The 19,719-nt window shown below is 39.0% G+C and overlaps 1 long non-coding RNA gene across 1 annotated transcript; it reads left to right on the forward strand.

Annotated features, from left to right (window-relative positions):
* The first annotated feature begins 5,657 nt into the window (after window positions 1–5,657).
* Window positions 5,658–18,548, forward strand: LOC308495742. The gene is made up of 3 exons (XR_013993046.1): window positions 5,658–5,741; window positions 7,024–7,078; window positions 18,430–18,548. It is a non-coding gene; the product is annotated as an uncharacterized lncRNA (long non-coding RNA).
* Window positions 18,549–19,719: the final 1,171 nt, after the last annotated feature.

Here is a 19,719-nt window from a genome sequence, read left to right on the forward strand (position 1 = left end):
TCCTTACATAGTAACATAGTGCTTCTAGCTTTGCAAGTTTAGAAACTAATCTTTTTCCATTCACTTGAGTTAATCATACGCCTTTAAAGATTTAACAGTTTGATGTCAGAAAAGATTGATGTGTCATCCAGGATGACAATTTCCTGATGGACAGTGAAAACCGTGTCACTATCTTTCCTAAGCAGAACAACATTCCTCTGCCATCCTCCTGTCCTATGTAGGAGAGGCTCCCTAGGATTTCCCATCATAAGATCGCATTGTGACCCCTGAGGTGGACCAATGACATAGATGTACCTTCCAGCTGGTGTCTTTCAGTCACAGTAGCCAGGTCTAAGCAATTTCATTAGACAGTCATGCCCATCAAGGGAAACAGAAGATTGTTCTGATGGTCCTTCTTGTGGCCAAAGAAACTTTGAAAAAAAATTTTTGTCTAGACTTCTTGTCAATTAAGTCACATTATGTTGCTAACATACTTTTCATATGAGTGACATGATAATGTGTTGATAAGGAGTCTTACATGAATGTGAGTTCCATGAGTTGTCACATCACAGCTTTATAGAGAAATCTATTATATTAAGGTATCAAAAATTGAAAAATTGGGGATTTGTGGTCAAGATAGCAGAGTAGGTAAATGCCATGCTTGCCTCCTCTCACGACCACATCAAAATTACAACTAAACTACAGAACAATCATCACTGAGCATCACCTGAAGTCTAGCTCAACCAAAGTCGTCCTACCTCTAGGGACATACAGAAGAAGTCACCTCGAGACTGGTAGGAGGAGCAGAAAAAACAGAACGAGCTGATGCCAGACCCTTGTGCGACTGTCAGAAGTCTAGAGGGATAGCTTGCTTGTCGAGGTCCACTAGGGGTGTGAGAGGTCCCAGCTCCACACCAGGCATCCTAGCCCAGGATTCCAATGCTAGAGAGAGATGTCCCCATAGCTTCTGGCTGTGGAAACCACTGGTCATTCTGGTTGGGTGAGATGAAAAGGGTGGCTAGAGTCCCAGTTGATTCTTTTATAGGGCTTGGAATGGGCTTACTAACTGACAGATTCATTTGCCCTGAACTCTAACACTGGGCAGTAGTTCAGGGATATAAGGGGAGGAACTAAGCTTTTTGCCTTTAGGGTGATGGCTGGAGGGGAGCTTCTTCCCACACAGAGGTGCTTGTGGAATCCATTGTTTCTGTACTGATCCATCACCTGCTGCAGTGTGAGACATAGACGGCCTCCATCTCTTGAGTCTACATCAACCTGGCTAACACTGTCCACCCACCCTGGTGATTCCCTGAGAACCTGCCCCACCTAACTTGAGAGCCAACCCAAGCTTCTTTCAGTGACTTTTCCAAAAAAAAAACATCCTGTCTTGGCTCATGCTGCAGACTTGCCTAAAATCTCTCAAAGGTTCACAAAACCTAAACAAGCGTTATGTGGCCTCAGCTGTCCTTTACTTCTTGCTGTGTAGACCCAAGATGGCACTAATGGAAGCTGTCTTTGGTTCATAACTGCAACTCTTGAGGCACCTCCAAAGCCGGTGCAGGTGGCAGCCATCTGCATCCTGCTTTGTGGTCAAGCTAGGTGGCCCTCTGCAGGACATAGGCTGCGGCTGAACTAGGCCTGGGGGTGGGCCACTTCTAGGAGTCCCTAGGGCTGACATACCTGGTGGCCATCTTTGGACAGAGCAGGAGCATCACCGCTCTGGTGCCTCCCAGAAAGACACAACCAAAGTGTACACAGGGCAGACACCAGTGCCCTGCTAAAGCAAATCCTGCTCTATAGGGGCAGCCCCTGCAAAACAGCTCCTCCACTGTAGTCATGGTCAGTCCTCACAACCACACAGTCTGAGGATCAACCCTCCCATTGACATGCAAACAGCAGCCAAGGCTGCACTACAACAGGAGAGCACAGAGGACTCACACAAGGGGCAGAGCTGCAGCCCCCGGCTCTGGGTAACAAGGAGGCTGTGCCACACGGCCCCACAGGACACCTACTATATAAGGCCACTCAAATAGGCCTGGGAGACACAGCAGTCCTACCTCATACACAGAAACATTCAGAAGGAGGGAGCCAACATGGGGAGTCAAAGAAACATGCCAAATAAAAGAACAGAAGAAACCTCCAGAAACATACTGAGCAAGATAGAGACAAGCAATCTATCAGATGCAGAGTTCAAAACACTGGTTATTAGGATGCTCAGGGACCTCAAGAAGAACTTCCACTAAGACATAGGAAACATAAAAATGAAGATAGAAAACATAAAAATGAACCAGTCATAAGTAAAGAATAAAATAACTGAAAAAGCGAATGTCTTAGAGGGAATGAAAACTGACTAGATGAAGCAGAGAATCGAATGAGTGATTTAGAAGATACGGTAGCAGAGAATACCCAGTCAGAACAGCAAAAAGAATCCAAAATATGAGGACAGTTTAAGGGACCTCTGAGAATGTCAAGCATACCAACATTATCATATGGGGTACTACGAGAAGAAGAAATGAAGGAATTCGAAATGTACTTGATAATGACTGAGAACTTCCCTAACTTGGTAAAGGAAATGGACATATAAGCCCAGAATTTCAAAGAAGATGAGCCCAAACAGGCCCATACCAAGATACGTCATAATTAAATGCCAAAGTTTATAGGCAAATAAAGACTTTTTAAAACAGCAAGAAAAAAGCGGTTAGTAACCTGTAAAGGAGCACCCATAAGACTAGCAGGTGATTTCTCAAGAGCAACTTTGTAGGCCAGAAGGGATTGGCACAAAATATTCAAAGTGATGAAAGACATGCCTACAACTAAGATTTCTTTACCCAGCAAAGCTATAATTTAGTATCATAGGACAGATCAAGAGCTTTCTGGAGGAAAAAAAAAAAAAAACTGAAGGAGTTCATCAGTACCAAACCAGTATTACAAGGAATAGTAGAGGGACTTCTTTAAAAGGAACAAAAAAGGAAGAACAAAAATATCAATCATAAAATAGCAGTAACTACATATCTATGCACAATTACTTTATGTGTAAATAGATTAAATTCTCCAATCAAAACACAGGGTGGCTGAAAGGATAAGAAAATAAGATCCTTACATATGCTCCCTACAACAGACTTGCTTCAGATCAAAAGACACAGAGACTGAAATTAAAGGGATATTTCATGAAAACAAAATAAAATTTAAAAAGCTGTGGGAGCAATACTTGTATCACACAATATAGACTTTTAAACAAAGGCTATCACAAGAGTTGAAGAATGACCCAGATATCCCACTTCAGAGAATTTATCCAAAGAAACCGAAAAATGCCAATTCGAAGCGATGTGTACATCAATATGTTCACTGCAGGATTCTTTACAATGGCCAAGATGGGCATGCAGCCTATCAATGGATGAATGGATAAAGAAGAGATGATACATGTATGCAATGGAATATTGCTTGGCCACAGAAGGAAATGGGCTCTGGCCATCTGTGGCGGTGTGGATGGACCTGGAGGGTACAGTGCTGAGTGGAGTGTGTCAGACCGAGAAAGATGCACTGTGATTGTGCTTCTAAGTGGGATTGAAGAAGAGAACAAACAAACAGAAAAAAGTTCATACATACAAAGGACATTTTGTTGGTTGCCAGCTGGGGGTTAAAAGGGGAGAGATTAAAAAGTACAAATTGGTCGTTACAAAGTAGTCATGGGGATCCAGGGTTTAGTATAAGGCATGTATTAATGATATTGCAATAACAACACATGGCATCAGATGAGTACTAGGTAATTTAGGGTGATAGGTGGGAGAGGAGTTAGGAGCAGGGTGGAAAAGGTGAAGGGGTTAAAAAGTACAAATTGGTAGTTACTAAATAGTCACGGGGATGTAATGTAAAGCATGGGGAATATAGTTAATACTATGACAATAACTATGTATAGTGCCAGGTGGGTACTGGATGAGTCAGGGGAATCACTTTGTTAAATTACTTAAATTCTAACCACTATGCTGTACACCTAAAATTAATATAAAATAATATTGAATGTCAAAAAATTGAAAAATTTGTAAAAACACCCAAAACTGATTAAGCTTATACCAAAATAATGAGGGACGATAGGTTCCTAGGGGAAGTAATTAGGATCTCAACAAAATTATCAGCCACCATAAGGTCTACCCTGTAAATCAAAAGTTTAATTACGACAGGTTTCAACGAATTCGATCAATAGCCCCCCAGGTGAGAGAGTACCTGGAGTAAGACATTTGATTCACACAATGTGAGAGGAAGCATCTGGACTGGGAAGAAAGGATAGCTCCAACTGACTTAAGCTGTCAAACAAGATGGTGGAGTGTACTTGCGAAAGGAATTTCAGAACACTTCCATAGGTCAGGTCAGGTCCCAAGGAATAGGAAGTTATTCAATAGAGCAAACAAAAATGGAAAGGCGAATAGTAGATAATGTGAACCTTATGAAAAAACTTATGCATTCTGAGAGAAAAATAGGACAAAGTATGCTGGTCAACATCCTAAGGGTGAGGAGCTGCCAAGAACTGAAAATAACGCTATGTTCGTAGTAACAGTGATAAGAATCCCCATGAAATGTACCAGATGAGCTGATCCACAGCAAGTCATGGTGTATGAGTGTGTGGTTGAGGGACACTGTCTATGAGGAGCTCCAGGGGAAAAAGGAAAGTACAGATGACCTCAGTAAAGGGGTCAAGGCTGCCACTGTAGATGAGGGAATGTGGTTTGAAGCACTGGGATGTAAGGAACTGAGAGCATTTAAAAAGAGGAATAGAAAAGGGTCAAGGCCTGACCACCAGGACTGCTGTTCAGAGATGAGTTGGGCTAGGAAGACTATAGAAAGGGTGTGGGCATCCTTATCAGTTGCTGCTGAGAAGTAAAGCAGGACAAGGACTAAAAGAGATGACCCTGAAAAATGTTTTCGCGCAATTATAAGGACAGAAAGTCAGGCTCTCATGTAAAAGAAGAGAATAAGTGGCGAAAATATGGACCTGGGGATGAGACCACACATTAAAGAGGGTTAGAGTCCAAGGAGAAAAACAAGATGACAGAAAAAGTTACAGGAATCAAGAAAAAGTTATGTGTTTATATAATATAGAGAAGATAAACTTTAGTTAAAGAGAAAAATATTTACTAGAAAAGCAGAAATTGAAACCTATGGAAGAACGCTTAACAGAGAATGAGTGTCTTCCTCTGATGCTCATATCAGATTATCACAATAATGTAAGGTGGACTGCACGGGAAGTTTTCAAAGATTATCGTAGAAAAATGTGATTCCATAAGCCCTGTAAAATTTTGAACTGTTGATGAAAATGTCTCTGGAGGCATTTCTACAAACTGAAATGTAAATAGAGCCACTATTTAAATCAGGTCTGTAACACTTAGTATTTTTACATGTAAAAACGTCTGTTTTTAAGAAAGTTTGGCAATTTAAATTCCAGGAAACCAATGATGACACTGTAAAATCAATTTCAGCTGTTTTAAGAAAAGTCATTGTTTTTGAAATCTGCCCTTACTGGCATCAGGTTTATAAACTACATTTTATACACCTGTCTACATATATTCCTCATGAACTCATGAGGAATAATGTTTTAAAGAAAGAAGAGTGAGTCTCTAGAATTTTAAAATTAACTTTCTTTAAAAATGTTTTTCAAAGTCTGAGGATGAAAAGGAACAATTAAAGTACTATGAGAAGTTAGAATCTCTGCAATATAATTTGAATCAACAAAAGAAGAAAAATGATGAATTAGAGACCGAGGTTACCAGGTAAGGTTTTAATATTTCAGATCATGTCAACCATTAATTACTATTTAATTATAATTCTTACTTTATGAAAACCTAAGTACAAATGTATTTCATACCTGTAATTTTCATAATTAAACAAGTTATCCTACTTACGAATTTACATCAGAAACTCACAGCATAGTCAAACTTGTGTGAATGCCAAAATATTATACCTACTCTTGAATGATTCCTAAAACTATAATGACCGTGTCTTTTGCATATACTGTCAACTGCACTCTTCCTGGTCTCCATTGAATCTTTATTTCTGCAGGATGTCTGTGCTCTCTTTGGTAATCTTTCCTTCTTTTTGTAGTGTTCTTCCCTTCAGCATTCTAACAGTTTAATGTCTAAAAACCTATCTGTGGTATTGTTTAACAACATCAGAATTGTTATTGATTTGGCTTCTATGTTCTTTCTACTTTTTTGTCAGTTATAAAATATGTCATACATACCAAACCATATGTATAACTTAAAAAAGAATGAGATGAGTAATCATCTCACTCAGATAATAATGGAATCTTTCCCAACGTCTGGGAATCCCGCACGTGGCTTGCTTTCTGTTTACTTGCTGCTTACTGAATGAAGTTTTTTCTCTGATTCTCCTCAGTGTTTTTTCTCCCATGTCACTGTCTTTCTCTGCATTGTTTTGTATTCTTCTCATTTTGTTAACTTTGTGCTAGCAAAGATCTCTTCGTAAAACAGACTCGAAGAGACTGTGACACATTATCTCTCCAATTTCCTTTCTTCTAAAGCCCTGCCCCTTTCCTTTCCCCTCCACTCAGACTTCAGATTTTTCTTTCCGGTTTCTCTTTCTATTTTGAATGATCTCTTGTTGGTACCTACTTTCTTTTCTTCTGGCAGACTGCGGTCAGTAGGCACCGAATGGTATTTTGGTGTCTTTTCAAAACATCCACATATATTATACTTTTCTTTTCACCTTGGATACTAATCTCTGGTTTATAGCTGATATTTAATATGTTTGATACTAACAATCTTAAGTGGATATTAATAATACTTTAATTATAAGAACCTTACATTGTTACAATATGAAGTCTGTATCATATGTATCACAATTGTTTTATGTTACTTACCTAAGGTTATAATTTTATTAGTATGCTTTCAAACTCTTATACTGGAACAAATAGGAGAGGATCATAATTTATAGATTTGTTTATTTTGTATGATAGACATATCATCTCTTTAAATAATTACTAAACATTTACTCTTAAAGAATTTGACTTACTCGTTTTCTACAATTCTGCAGACTGAAGACCCTCTTTCAGAATACAAGGATGCTACATGACAGTCAAAATGGAGAGGTTAGTTTCCTTGGAGATTTAGAACCCAATCAATCTGAAATGGATATTCAGATGGCTAGGTTAAAACAGAAGGTACTTTGTAATCCGTTTGGGACCCAGAAATCACTTAATTTGGGGAAATAGAAACCACTCAATGCTTTGAGCAGTACAATATTGATTTCTCTCTTAATTTTACAGACTCAAGCAGTGAAAAAGATAGCTTATTTTCTATATCATTTTTCTATAAAAGGGCATACTGTTACCTCTCCTATGTCTCAACCCTGGCTAGTGATCTAAAGCCAAGAAGGACACCGTTGCATGACCCCAAAGCACTGGCTCCAATCTGCATTGAGATATAATGAACATAGCATGCAGTTCCATCATTTAAAGTATGCAGTGCAGTGACTTTTAGTGTATTCAAAGCTTTATGCAGTCATCATCACAGTCAGTTTTACAACATTTTCATCACCCTGGAAAGTATCTGTGTGCTGTTAGCCTTCACCGTGTGCCAGTCTGCCCTTCCCACTCTTCTTAGCCCTAGGGAACCACTAGTGAACTCTCTGCTCCATATTGTGGTTTTGATGTAGTTTTTTCTGATGACTAATGATGCTGAGCAATCTTTTCCCATGCTTATTATCCATTTGTATAACTTCTTTGAAAAACTGTTGTTTCAATTCCTTCGCCCTTTTAAAATTGCACTGTCTCTTTCTTGTTGAATTGTAAGAGTTCTTTATATATCCTGGATACAAATCGCTTATCAGATATAGGATTTTCAAATATTTCTCCCTTTCATTAGCTTGCCTTTTTAGTCTTTCAATGGTATCCTTTAAAGCACAGAAGCATTTTATTTTAATGGAGTCCAGTTAATCTATTTTTTTAAACACTCAATTACGAACTCTTTCATGAAGACGTATAACTATGCTTTCTTCTAAGCTTTTATAATTTTAGCTTTTACATTTTGAGATAATTTTTATATCTGGTATGATGTAGAGCTCTAATTTTTTCTTTTGCATGTGGATATCCAGTTGATCCAGTATCATTTGCTCAAAAGACTATTCACCTCCAATTGGATTTTTTAGCACCCTTGTCAAAAATCACTCGGCTCTACATATGAGGTTAATTTCCGGATCCTTAATTTTGATTCATTGATCTATAGATCTGTCCTTACGCCATTACCAAATCAAATGTTATGAGAACTCTTCCCCAGTCATCTTGCATATTACCAGATGCCTTATGGAATAATAAAATGTCAATGTAGGGGAATATCTTTAATTCCACTTCTGTGGAGATGTTTTGCTTCTGGATGGAGCCTGTGGCCCGCAGACCTTGGTGACCTTATGACATGATGGGATATTAGGCTTACAAAGTCGACTCATTCCTTTTGTTTTCTTCATTCAAAACATTAATCTTTAACCCAGTGCCTCCCTTTCACACCCATTTCCATCAAATGTCGGTAATAGGATCTGATACTTGGTGGACAACTTTCTTCATTTTGTCTATCTCCTAATCCATAGCCTCTTCCATAGATTTCACTGTCTAGGAAGGAGAAGATGAAACCTGGACCATCTGCTTTCCTCTTTAGAAATCTCTCTAATCCATCATCTTGCAATTGAAAAGTAGATTCTGTTTGACCCGGTTCTTTTCTGAAACACTGGTGCCAATCTTGTTCTTGGCATAGATCCTACATTCTCAGAAACACATTGAGATGCATAGTTGTACCTTTAGCTTCATATATAATTAATGGAATAAATATTTCATCCCATCCAAAGAAAACATTTCAAGAGTACAGCTGTTCAACCTTTTATGATAAAAACCCTTAAGAAAGTGGGAATAGAGGGATCATATCTTAACATAATAAAGGCCATATATGACAAACCCACAGCTAACATCATACTCAATGGGGAAAAGCTAAAACCATTCCCCCTAAGATCAGGAACAAGACAAGGTTGCCCACTTTCTCCACTTCTATTCAACATAGTGCTGGAAGTTTTAGCCACAGCAATCAGACAAGAGAAAGAAATAAAAGGCATCCAAATTGGTAAGGAGGAAGTAAAATTATCATTATATGCAGATGATATGATACTATATATAGAGAAGCCTAAAGACTCCACCAAGAAACTATTAGAACTGATAGATGAATTTAGTAAAGTAGCAGGACATAAAATTAATATTCGGAAATCAGTTGCATTTGTATATACCAATGATAAAATAGCAGAAGGAGAAATTAAAAAAACAATTCCATTTACAATTGCTCCAAAGACTATAAAATATCTGGGAATAAATCTAACCAAAGATGTAAAGGATCTGTACTCAGAAAATTATACAACACTGAAGAAAGAAATGAAAGAAGACATAAATAGATGGAAACACATTCCATGTTCATGGATAGGAAGAATTAATATAGTTAAAATGTCCATACTGCCTAAGGCAATATACATATTCAACGCAATTCCTATCAAACTACCAACGACGTTTTTCACAGAAATAGAACATATAATCCTAAAATTTATATGGGACCATAAAAGACCCCGGATAGCCTCAGCAATCTTGAGAAATAAGAACAAAGTGGGAGGTATAACGATACCTGATTTCAAACTATACTACAAGGCTACAGTAATCAAAACAACATGGTACTGGCATAAAAATAGATACATAGATCAATGGAACAGAATAGAGAGTCCAGACGTAAATCCATGCCTATATGCCCATCTAATCTACGACAATGGAAGCAAGAATGTACGATGGGGTAAAGATAGTCTGTTCAATAAGTGGTGTTGGGAAACCTGGACGGACACATGCAAGAAAATGAAGCTGGACCACCTCCTTACACCATATACAAAAACAAATTCAAAATGGCTTAAAGACTTAAATGTAAGATCTGAAACCATAAAATATCTAGAAGAAAATATAGGAAGAAACTTCATGGACATTACCCGCAGTAAGATTTTCACTGATATATCCCCTCGCGCGAGCGAAGTAAGAGAAAAAATAAACATGTGGGATTACATCAAACTAAAAAGTTTTTTCACAGCAAAGGAAACCATCAATAAAACAAAAAGGGATCCTACTCTATGGGAAAAGATATTTGCCAATGATATATCTGATAAGGGATTAATATCACAAATCTATAAAAAACTTACTCAACTCAACTCCAAAAAAACAAACAACCCAATTAAAAAATGGGCAGAGGACTTGGGGAGACATTTCTCTAAAAAGGACATACAGAAGGCAAGAAGACATATGAAGAAATGCTCAACCTCACTAACCATCAGAGAAATGCAAATAAAAACCACAATGAGATACCACCTCACTCCAGTCAAAATGGCTATTATCAATAAATCAACAAACAACAAATGCTGGCGCGGATGTGGAGAAAAGGGAACGCTAGTGCACTGTTGGTGGGACTGCAGATTAGTGCAGCCACTATGGAAAACAGTATGGAGGTATCTCAGGAATCTGAAAATGGAACTACCCTATGATCCAGTAATTCCACTCCTAGGCATCTACCCGGAGAAATCCAAAACTCCAATTCAAAAATCTGTATGCACTCCTATGTTTATTGCAGCACTTTACACAATAGCCAAGATATGGAAACAACCAAAATGCCCATCGGTAGATGACTGGATTAAGAAGCTGTGGTACATTTATACAATGGAGTATTACGCAGCCATAAAGAAGAAAGAAATCTTATCATTTGCAGCAACATGGATGGATCTAGAGAACATTATGTTAAGTGAAATAAGTCAGAAAGAGAAAGACAAGTACCATATGATCTCACTTATATATGGAATCTAAAGAAAAGACTATGTGAATGAACTAATCAGAGTCAGTTTGGGGGACGCAGAGAAAAAACCGAGAGTGGTTAGATGGGTGTGTGGGAGGGGGTTGGGGATAAGGGGAAAGGTGAAGGGATTTGGAAGCAGCTGGTAACCACAAGATGGCCTCAGGGTTTTTCTTTTGAAAATTAATTTGGGGAAGGTATTCTATAATGTTGTAAAGATTTTGTTGGGTATCCGATGGACATGCGTCCTATTTGGGAGACCACCTCAGGGATACTGTGGATACCTGATCATGGCATTGTACATCAGAAGCTAAACATTAATGAATGCCAACTATAATTTTATATATATAATGTGATGGTTCAGTGTGAGGTCGGAGGGATAGTGGATGCGGGGAGGGGGGTTCACAGTATGAGGGATATAAATGATGAACGTCTAAGTATTACCTTGTTTTGTACACCTGAAACTAATAAATAAATTAATAAAAAAAAAATGTTAATGACTGAGTCAAAATGTAGAATTGAGCACTGACTTTCACGGTCTGGTTTACAGCAAATTCTGCACAACTCACTTACCCACTTTATGTCAAAATTCTGTTATCTTTCACAAGGGTATAAGGATAATAAAAGGCAAAGCAGTAAAAAAAAAAAAAAAAAAAAAATTTTATATATATAATGTGATGGTTCAGTGTGAGGTCGGAGGGATAGTGGATGGGGGGAGGGGGGTTCACAGTATGAGGGATATAAATGATGAACGTCTAAGTATTACCTTGTTTTGTACACCTGAAACTAATAAATAAATTAATTAATAAAAAAAATAAAATAAAATAAAAAAAAAAAAGAAACAAATAGAAACAAAAAATAAATAAATAAATAAAAGTCAAGTGTGACTTTGTGTTTAGAATCAACATCCACTTTCTCTCAATCAACTATGAATATGTTTATGTTAGTATTCCTCCCTTCTATTATGGATTGCCAGATATTGATATAGGATACATCTACATGTAAGTTTCAAGAACTCTTCTGGAATGTGTTTGTCATTGATTGGCGTTACATTATTAGTTTGTTCGTAAGTTATACATTTATTATATATTTCCTTATTTTTATCTGTTGGATTTAGTAAAATGTGTTAATTTATATAAGACAAATTTAAAAAAGCTTTTAAAATAAGAAAACTTTTTTCATAATATTAAAGTATATTTGGATATCTTAAAAAAAAATGTAACTAAAGTGATACATTTAAAATGCTTGAAAATTTGCCTTTAAATTTTATTTCAGATGTTAAATATCATTGCCTAATATATGCTTTGAGATGCTTTGGCTTCTTAATTGGTTTTAGTTGGAGATGATTCATAAAAATTTTAAAGTTTTGTGCATCCCAGTTTTTCTTCCCCTAAGCGTAAGTGAATGATGGCCGGCCAAACACCTAACCACAAATGGATGTTTATTATTAAATGAAACAGATATCATCCTTTTTAATAATTCGGCAAACTTATAATACTGCAGAAAGATTAGTCTCTGTTTTTATGGTTAAAGTTATCTTCTAACAAGAGAGTATATCCTTAATTTTTATTTTATTCGTAGCACTATCTATTTCAGTGTTTTAAAATGAGTTGCTTCACAGTTGTACATATTCTAAATAGGGACATTAAGCAAATAATTGAATTTTTAAAATGAAGTTCACTTATGTCTATATGTCTTGACAGCATTTGGGTAATTGATGAGTAAGGTGGCAGTGCTAGGGAGTCTTTAAATCACAACTCGTTTTCTTCGTGTGACCTGGTTGTTAAAAATACTCATTCTTGAGTTCTTGACCAGCAGGAGTTCTGTTCGGTTCTGTTTCATAGTTTCCATCTCTTTGATAAAGTTCTCCTCCGGGTCATTAATTTTACTCCTGAACTCATTGAACTGCCTTGTGAGCGTTGTTATATCTCAGTGACATTCTTCATGCTGTTACTTTGTTTTGTTTTACCCTCCAAAATGTTTATTACATTTAAGCAACATGGAGAATACAGGAAGGAAAGCACAAATCATCTGCTCGGAACAATTGGTCTAATTTATATGCAGCATACAATATAGAAAATTAGTTTAAAACGGTTAGTAGAGGTCAAATTGAGGAGGGCTATAAGTGAGTTTGATTTTTTTTCTCTAGGCAGCAGTAGGTATAAAAAGGATAATGAAATAATAATTCTTTCATGGGGGAGTATATAATATGTGGCAGAGAGTCTTTTATCTCCTTTGTATTTGAAAAATTAAGTGAAGTATAATGTATGTCGTTAGTTTCAGGTGAACAAGCTTTTCCTGGTTCGTGCTACTCTTTGGCCCTAGAAGTAAATACTGTATGTCTTTTGACTATTGACATATAGTATTTTATATAATATAGTATATAATATACTGAGCTTCTTGCTGGGGCTACAGCTGAAAACAGCTCAGCCCTGTTTCTCTTTGGCCATGACTCGACTGTGTTGAACTGGGTTATTTTAAGCTGAGGGCCAGATTGCTGATTGACAGGTGTTATATATGTGCCTGAAAGTCATCAAGAAGTGCTATTGTTTTTTGTTTGTTTGTTTTACTGTGCAGAAACTAGTTCTGGGTGTCTTCTTTTTTTTCAGTGAATGAGTATTATTATTTTTAACTCTTTTTTTATTATTAGTTTCAGGTGTACAAAACAATGTAATAGTTACACATTTATAATTTGTATGCCTCACATAATGATGACCCCTCTCCCCTCATCAACGACCCCTCTGACATCACATACAGCCATTACATTTCTACTGCCTCTATCCCTCATGCTGTATTCTACTTCTTGTAAACATATATATACATACATGTATATGTGTGTGTGTGTATAACAATTGTAGTTAACATTAACATTCATTATTGTTCAGCTTCAGCTTCCGGTGTACAGTGCAGTTGTCAGGCATCTACATCATCTCTGAGGTGCTCTCCCTAATGAGACAAGTGTAATCAGATACCCTACAAAATCTTTACATTATTGATTACATTCACCAAATTGACTTTCGTATCCCCATGGCAATCTTGGGGTTATCGATTGTGCTTTGTAATCCCCTCACCTTCCCCCTTATCCCCACCCCCCTCCCATCTAGCAACCTTCAGTTTTTCCTCTGTGTCTCTGAGACTGTTTCTGATTAGTTCACTCATTTATTGTTTTCTTATATTCCATATATAAGTGAGATCATAAGGTATTTGTCTTTCTCTGTCTGACTTATTTCACTTAACGTAATGTTCTCTAGGTCCATCCATATTGTTGCAAATGGTAAGATTTCCTTCTTCTTTATGGCTGCATAATATTCCATTGTATAAATGTACCACAGTTTCTTAATCCAGTCGTCTACCGATGGGCATTTTGATTGTTTCCATGTTTGGCTATTGTGTATAGAGCTGCAATAAACATAGGGGTGCATACATTTTTTTGAATTAGAGTTTTGGATTTCTCCAGATCGATGCCTAGGAATGGAATTGCTGGGTCATAAGGTAGTTCCATTCTCAGATTTTTGAGATACTTCCATACTGTTTTCCATAGTGGCTGCACCAATCTGCAATCCCACCAACAGTGCACAAGGGTTCCCTTTTCTCCACATCCTCGCCAGCGCTTGTTGTTTGTTGATTTATTGATGATAACCATTTTGACTGGGGTGAGGTGGTATCTCATTGTGGTTTTTTATTTGCATTTCTCTGATGGTTAGTGAGGTTGAGCATTTCTTCATATGTCTGTTTGCCATCTGCATGTCCTCTTTAGATAAATGTCTCTTCATGTCCTCTGCCCATTTTTTAATTGGTTTGATTGTTTTTTTGGAGCTGAGTTGAGTGAGTTTTTTAATAAAGTTTGGATATATCAATGGCAGATATCTTCTCCCATTCAGTAGGACCCTTTTTTGTTGTAATGATGGTTTCCTTTACTGTGAAAAAAATGTTTAGTTTGATGTAATCCCATATGTATATTTTTTCTGTTACTTCCCTTGCCCAAGGGGATGTATCAGTAAAAATCTTACTCCGGGTAATATATGTAAAGTTGCTTCCTATATTGTCTTCTAGGAGTTTTATGGTATCAGATGTTACATTTAAGTTTTTAACCCATTTTCAATTTATTCTTGTATATGGTGTAAGGAGGTGGTCCAGCTTCATCTTTTTGCATGTGTCTGTCCAGGTTTCCCAGCACCATTTATTGAAAAGACTGTCTTTACCTCACCGTAAATTCTTGCTTCCATTGTCGTAGATTAAATGGCCATATAGGCGTGGATTTATTTTTGTTCCGCTTGTGTGTTCACTGTTAACTTGTCTTCTGAGTCGCTGATTCAATTCTCTGACTCATCTAACCCACTGGTAATTCCTTCAAGCGTGTGTTTTATTTCACTTGTTGTATTCTTTAGTTCTAACTGGTTGTTCATTATGATTTCTCTATCCTTCTTTATGTCGTCACTAAGCTCTTTAAACATTCTTATCGTCGGTGTTCTGAACTCTGTCTCTGATAGATTGGTTACCTCTATTTCATTTGGTTCCAATTCTGGAGGTTTCTTCTGTTCTTTTATTTGGGACATGTTTCTTTGTTTCCCCATTCTGGTTGACTCTCCATGTTTGCTTCGATGTATTAGGTAGATCCCCTAGGATTCTCAGTCTTTGCTTGGTTATCTTATGTAGTGTGTGTCCTTTACATCTGACTTGCACCACTTCCCTATTCTCCTGTGCGTGTGCTCCAAAGTTGACCCTGGTGTTGTGTATATTGTCCTGTGTAAAGTTGAACTTTCATTGCTTTTGGCTGGTCAGTAGGTGGGGTTGCTCCTAGGCTGCCTAGTTGTGAGACTTAGCTCTGCCCTCGGTGGATGATCTGCTGCGTGAGGGTTGACCACTCCAATTAGACTTGGCCTCTATGGGCTCTTGTGCCTGTAGAGAATTCCCTCTGGGTGTGTCACTTGTAGGTCAAACCCAATAATACTCTGGTTGGGTCTGGAGTTGGTGTCAGGAGGTGTTGAATCTTGTGACTCTTGGGCTGGGCCCTGGTGTAGGGCAATTTCAGAACAAAGCCAATCACCAAGCACAACAGCAACAACAAAGTCAAAACCAAATACACTCACGTGTGAAAACAACCAGTAACCCACACTCAACACAGGCAAAAATATCAAAGATACAAAAACAAAACAAAACAAAAAATGCAGCGCCAGTCTTGGCTTAAGCCCACCAAGTAATCTCCAGGCCGTCCTCTGCTGTACCAGAGAGTCCTCTGTGTATTGTTCAGGCAGAGCCGGTCACCTGGTGCCCAGAGTGACCCTGGGACGGCAGATGTAGATGAGTGGGGCTATCGGGTCTGGATGGTAGTTTCTACAAAGTCAGTGCAGTTTCTGCTCTTGCCTGCACATATGCGCACTGAGAGTAACACAACCAGCCCTGTGCCCAGGTCTCCTGAGTCTTAGGTCACTCCTTCCGTGTGTGTGTGCGTGCGTGCATGTGTACGTGTGTGGTGGGAGATTTCTGAGCTGCTGAAAGCCCAGAGCTGCGACTGCTGCCTACTGCTAACCCCTGGGCATGTCTCCACAGTTGTAATTGCCCTGCCCTGGGCAGGTCAGAGAAGGTGGGGACTGGGGATGGAGGAGTCTTCTCTCTCTCAGCCCAGCAGTGTCACACACTTCCCAGCTTCTTCCCTAAGTCGCAGTAGCTACAAACCGGGTCCTCCCAGATCCTGAGCACTATGGGTCCTCTGTAATCTGACACTACTCCTCAGATCAGGGGCCAGCGTGAGTCTCTGGAAGGGTGGGGGTAGGATTGGGAGAGTCGGGGGAGGGGCCCAGGTATGGTGTTTACTTCCTTTGTCCTACCTAGGGCCCAGCTGGAGGTCTCAGCTGAGGTGACTGCCTCAAACTCTGATATGCTGCTCTCTGGGCAGGGAGATGAGCTGTGGGACACAGGGAAAGAGCCCACCTCCTGGCTCTTGTGGTCTCTGTTCTGTCCTGGGACCACCTGCACCTCCGCAGCCATGGATGCGGGCCACGTCTCTCTTCCCACTTCCCCTGCTCGCCCAGTTTGCCCACCTTCAAGTCATCCTCCTACAAGTCTCTTAGCTGTTCTGTGTGATGAGCAGAGAGCATGACTGCTGTTTTGAAATCTCGGTCACAGAGATCACAATCTTCCGTAACTTTGACTTGGTTTCTGGAGAAGTGTCATCTTCTCTCAGTGTTAACCATGTCACCTTGCTTCTTCATGCTGCTGAGTGGCTTGTTCCTCTACAGGAGTACCAGGAAAAAATAACTAAAGAACTATACAAAGACGGTATGTTGCCAAAATGTATTAATTCAAGTTAGATATCATTGATTTCTGGAATAAAATGTAAATATTAAATGGCATCCCTTTTCATGTTCTGATAATAGATACTACATTAAATATTTTCTTGGCCTTAGCAAATAAAAAAGGTGAAAGCATAAATATTCATAGTGAAGACAATGACATATGAGTAATATCTCAGAGACTATGTATCTCTTTTTATTTCTGGCCTGTCCCCTTCCTTTCTTCTGCCATCCCTATGGAACTTTACACCTGCACGTTGAAAACGGGGCTTCATCAACTTTTATGTTTTTGCCAGTGATATGAGGCCCAATAACCAGACTTATCTAGTGATACTTAAGCAATTACTGTTCATATATGGTGTTTCCCTGAAAATAAGACCTAACCGGAAAATAATACCTAATGTGTCTTTGGGAGCAAAAATGAATATAAGACCCGGTCTATTTTTGGGGAAATACGGTACTCCTAGAAGGGCCAAGCTACCATATTTCCCCGAAAATAAGACCAGGTCTTTTATTAATTATAGCTCCAAAAGACGCATTAGGGCTTAATTTCCGGTTAGTCTTATTTTTGGAGGAAACACTGTAGCTGTCACCTGATGGGTGACATTTAAATCTCCAGTCATTTACTTTGTCATTAGTTTACCATGTATCCTCAGGAGAAACTCCACATTGCTTTGCATGGAATGAAAACACCCAAATCAATGTAGTTCTCACCAAACATCTCAGCCTATATCTTGCTACCAACCCTCGTTTGCCCCTTTGCTCTAGCATCTAGCTAAACCAGACTACTTCTCGTTCCGTAGTGTTCTCCCCCATGCTAGTCTTCGCATCTGCGGCTTCCCTCTCAATGGCATCCTCTGTCCTTGTCCTTCAGGCATCAACGTCCATGTCACCTCCACCAGAGAGCAGACAATCAATACTGGGATGTCCCTTCTGTGGGTCCCACTCGCGTCCTGTTGTGCATTTGTATGGTATAGGGGCCTCTGAATGGAAATTGCCTGTTCATCTGTTCCTTCAGCTTATAGTAGATGATGGGTCAGGGCTGGACCGTGTCATCTTCGTCTTGTAACTTCAGTGCTTGTCCTACGACCTTGTTTATAAATGAATGAAGGATGAGACAACCAGAAGCTCTGATACTTGGCCACAATAGCAGTCAAGTCAGTGTGCAGCCGTGGGCAAACTGTATTGAATATGATCTCCTGTTGTGAGCTGTGGCCTCATCTAGAGGTTTTCTCATTCTTCTTAACACTTATACTTAGTTGTATTTTAAAGAACATAATTCTGTTTTTTCTTTCCAGTTCCTGCTGAATTTGAATCTGAATGCAACCGAAAATTTCCTCCATCACCTATTAATGATCTACTTGAGAATATAAAACTAGAAATCGTCTACAATGTGAAAAAAAAGTATAAGCTCTAAAATATAAATAGTACAAGTGTATTTACTGGGCTGTTTAAACAACATGTTAATTGTATCCCAAAATATATAGCATGTGAAATCCATATTACAGGAAAATACTTTTGTATCATATGTTGTGGGGACAGAGCCCCAGAGAGCAGTTGCCAGGCTCTCGGCCTCACGTGGAGGGGTGCTGGCTCAGGTAGTAGATGGCCATCAACTGTGGTTGGATGGCCGTCAGCTGTGGCTAGTTGGCCGTCAGCTGTAACCAGTGAGCCACTGGCCACTAATATATCTGCTGTGGCTACACTAACTGTCGGTGCCTGCCGACGAGACGAACAGTCCCTGAAGTGGGGAGTGAGGATTGAGAAAAAAGAAGAGAGACAAAGATGGGATCGGGAGGGCAGGCAATTCTAAGTAGACTGCTGCAGTTCTAAGTAGAATGCCTCAGCCCAAGTTTATTTTTGCAGCTTATATACTCTGGGCATCAAAAAGTAACAGAACTGTCTGCAATCTAGTAGTTACAATAAAGGTAATACACAAGGGTGTGTTTTTTGGCCAGCTCCACACTTCCTGACCTAGTCTGGTTCTCTGTTCTCAGAGTAGCAAGTTTTGCCTTGCTGGGAGCACAAACCACTCAAGGAAGTCAAAGGTTCAACATTTCACAAAACAACACCTGCTAGCACTTCAGCACGGTTTCCCACAGGTCCCCCTTTTATATATAAAATTAACACAAGGGTTGCGCCTGGCTTAGGTGGTTGGTACAGATATGTCCATTTACCCGTCATAGGAGACCATCCCTCTAGCGAACGGTTCCTGTCTTAGGTTATGTACATTCTTACCAAATCCTTACCCATCTTTGGCTGCCGACCCATTGTAGGGGCTTTATACACGGGTGTCAGCGACACGGTGGACCTGGGCAGATAATCTCAACTCATGAACCTTTGTTTGGAGATCGATGTAGCCCTTGAGTATTACCTTTCTGAGCAACGGAGTAAAACATATGAATAGAAGAACACCAACAAACATTATTACAAAAGGCAGTAGCAAATGGAACAGAGCTAGAAAGGAGGGGAATTCTCCTCTGAGGTCCGAGTACCAAGGACCTGAAATGTTAACAGGTACCAAAATGAAAGATGGTCGGTGGAGAACTACAGCTCTACTTTTGTCATTTGACCAATTGATGCTATTA

Source organism: Rhinolophus hipposideros, assembly GCF_964194185.1.
Source record: "Rhinolophus hipposideros genome assembly, contig: HAP1_SCAFFOLD_76, whole genome shotgun sequence".
NCBI classification, from domain to species: Eukaryota; Metazoa; Chordata; class Mammalia; order Chiroptera; family Rhinolophidae; genus Rhinolophus; species Rhinolophus hipposideros.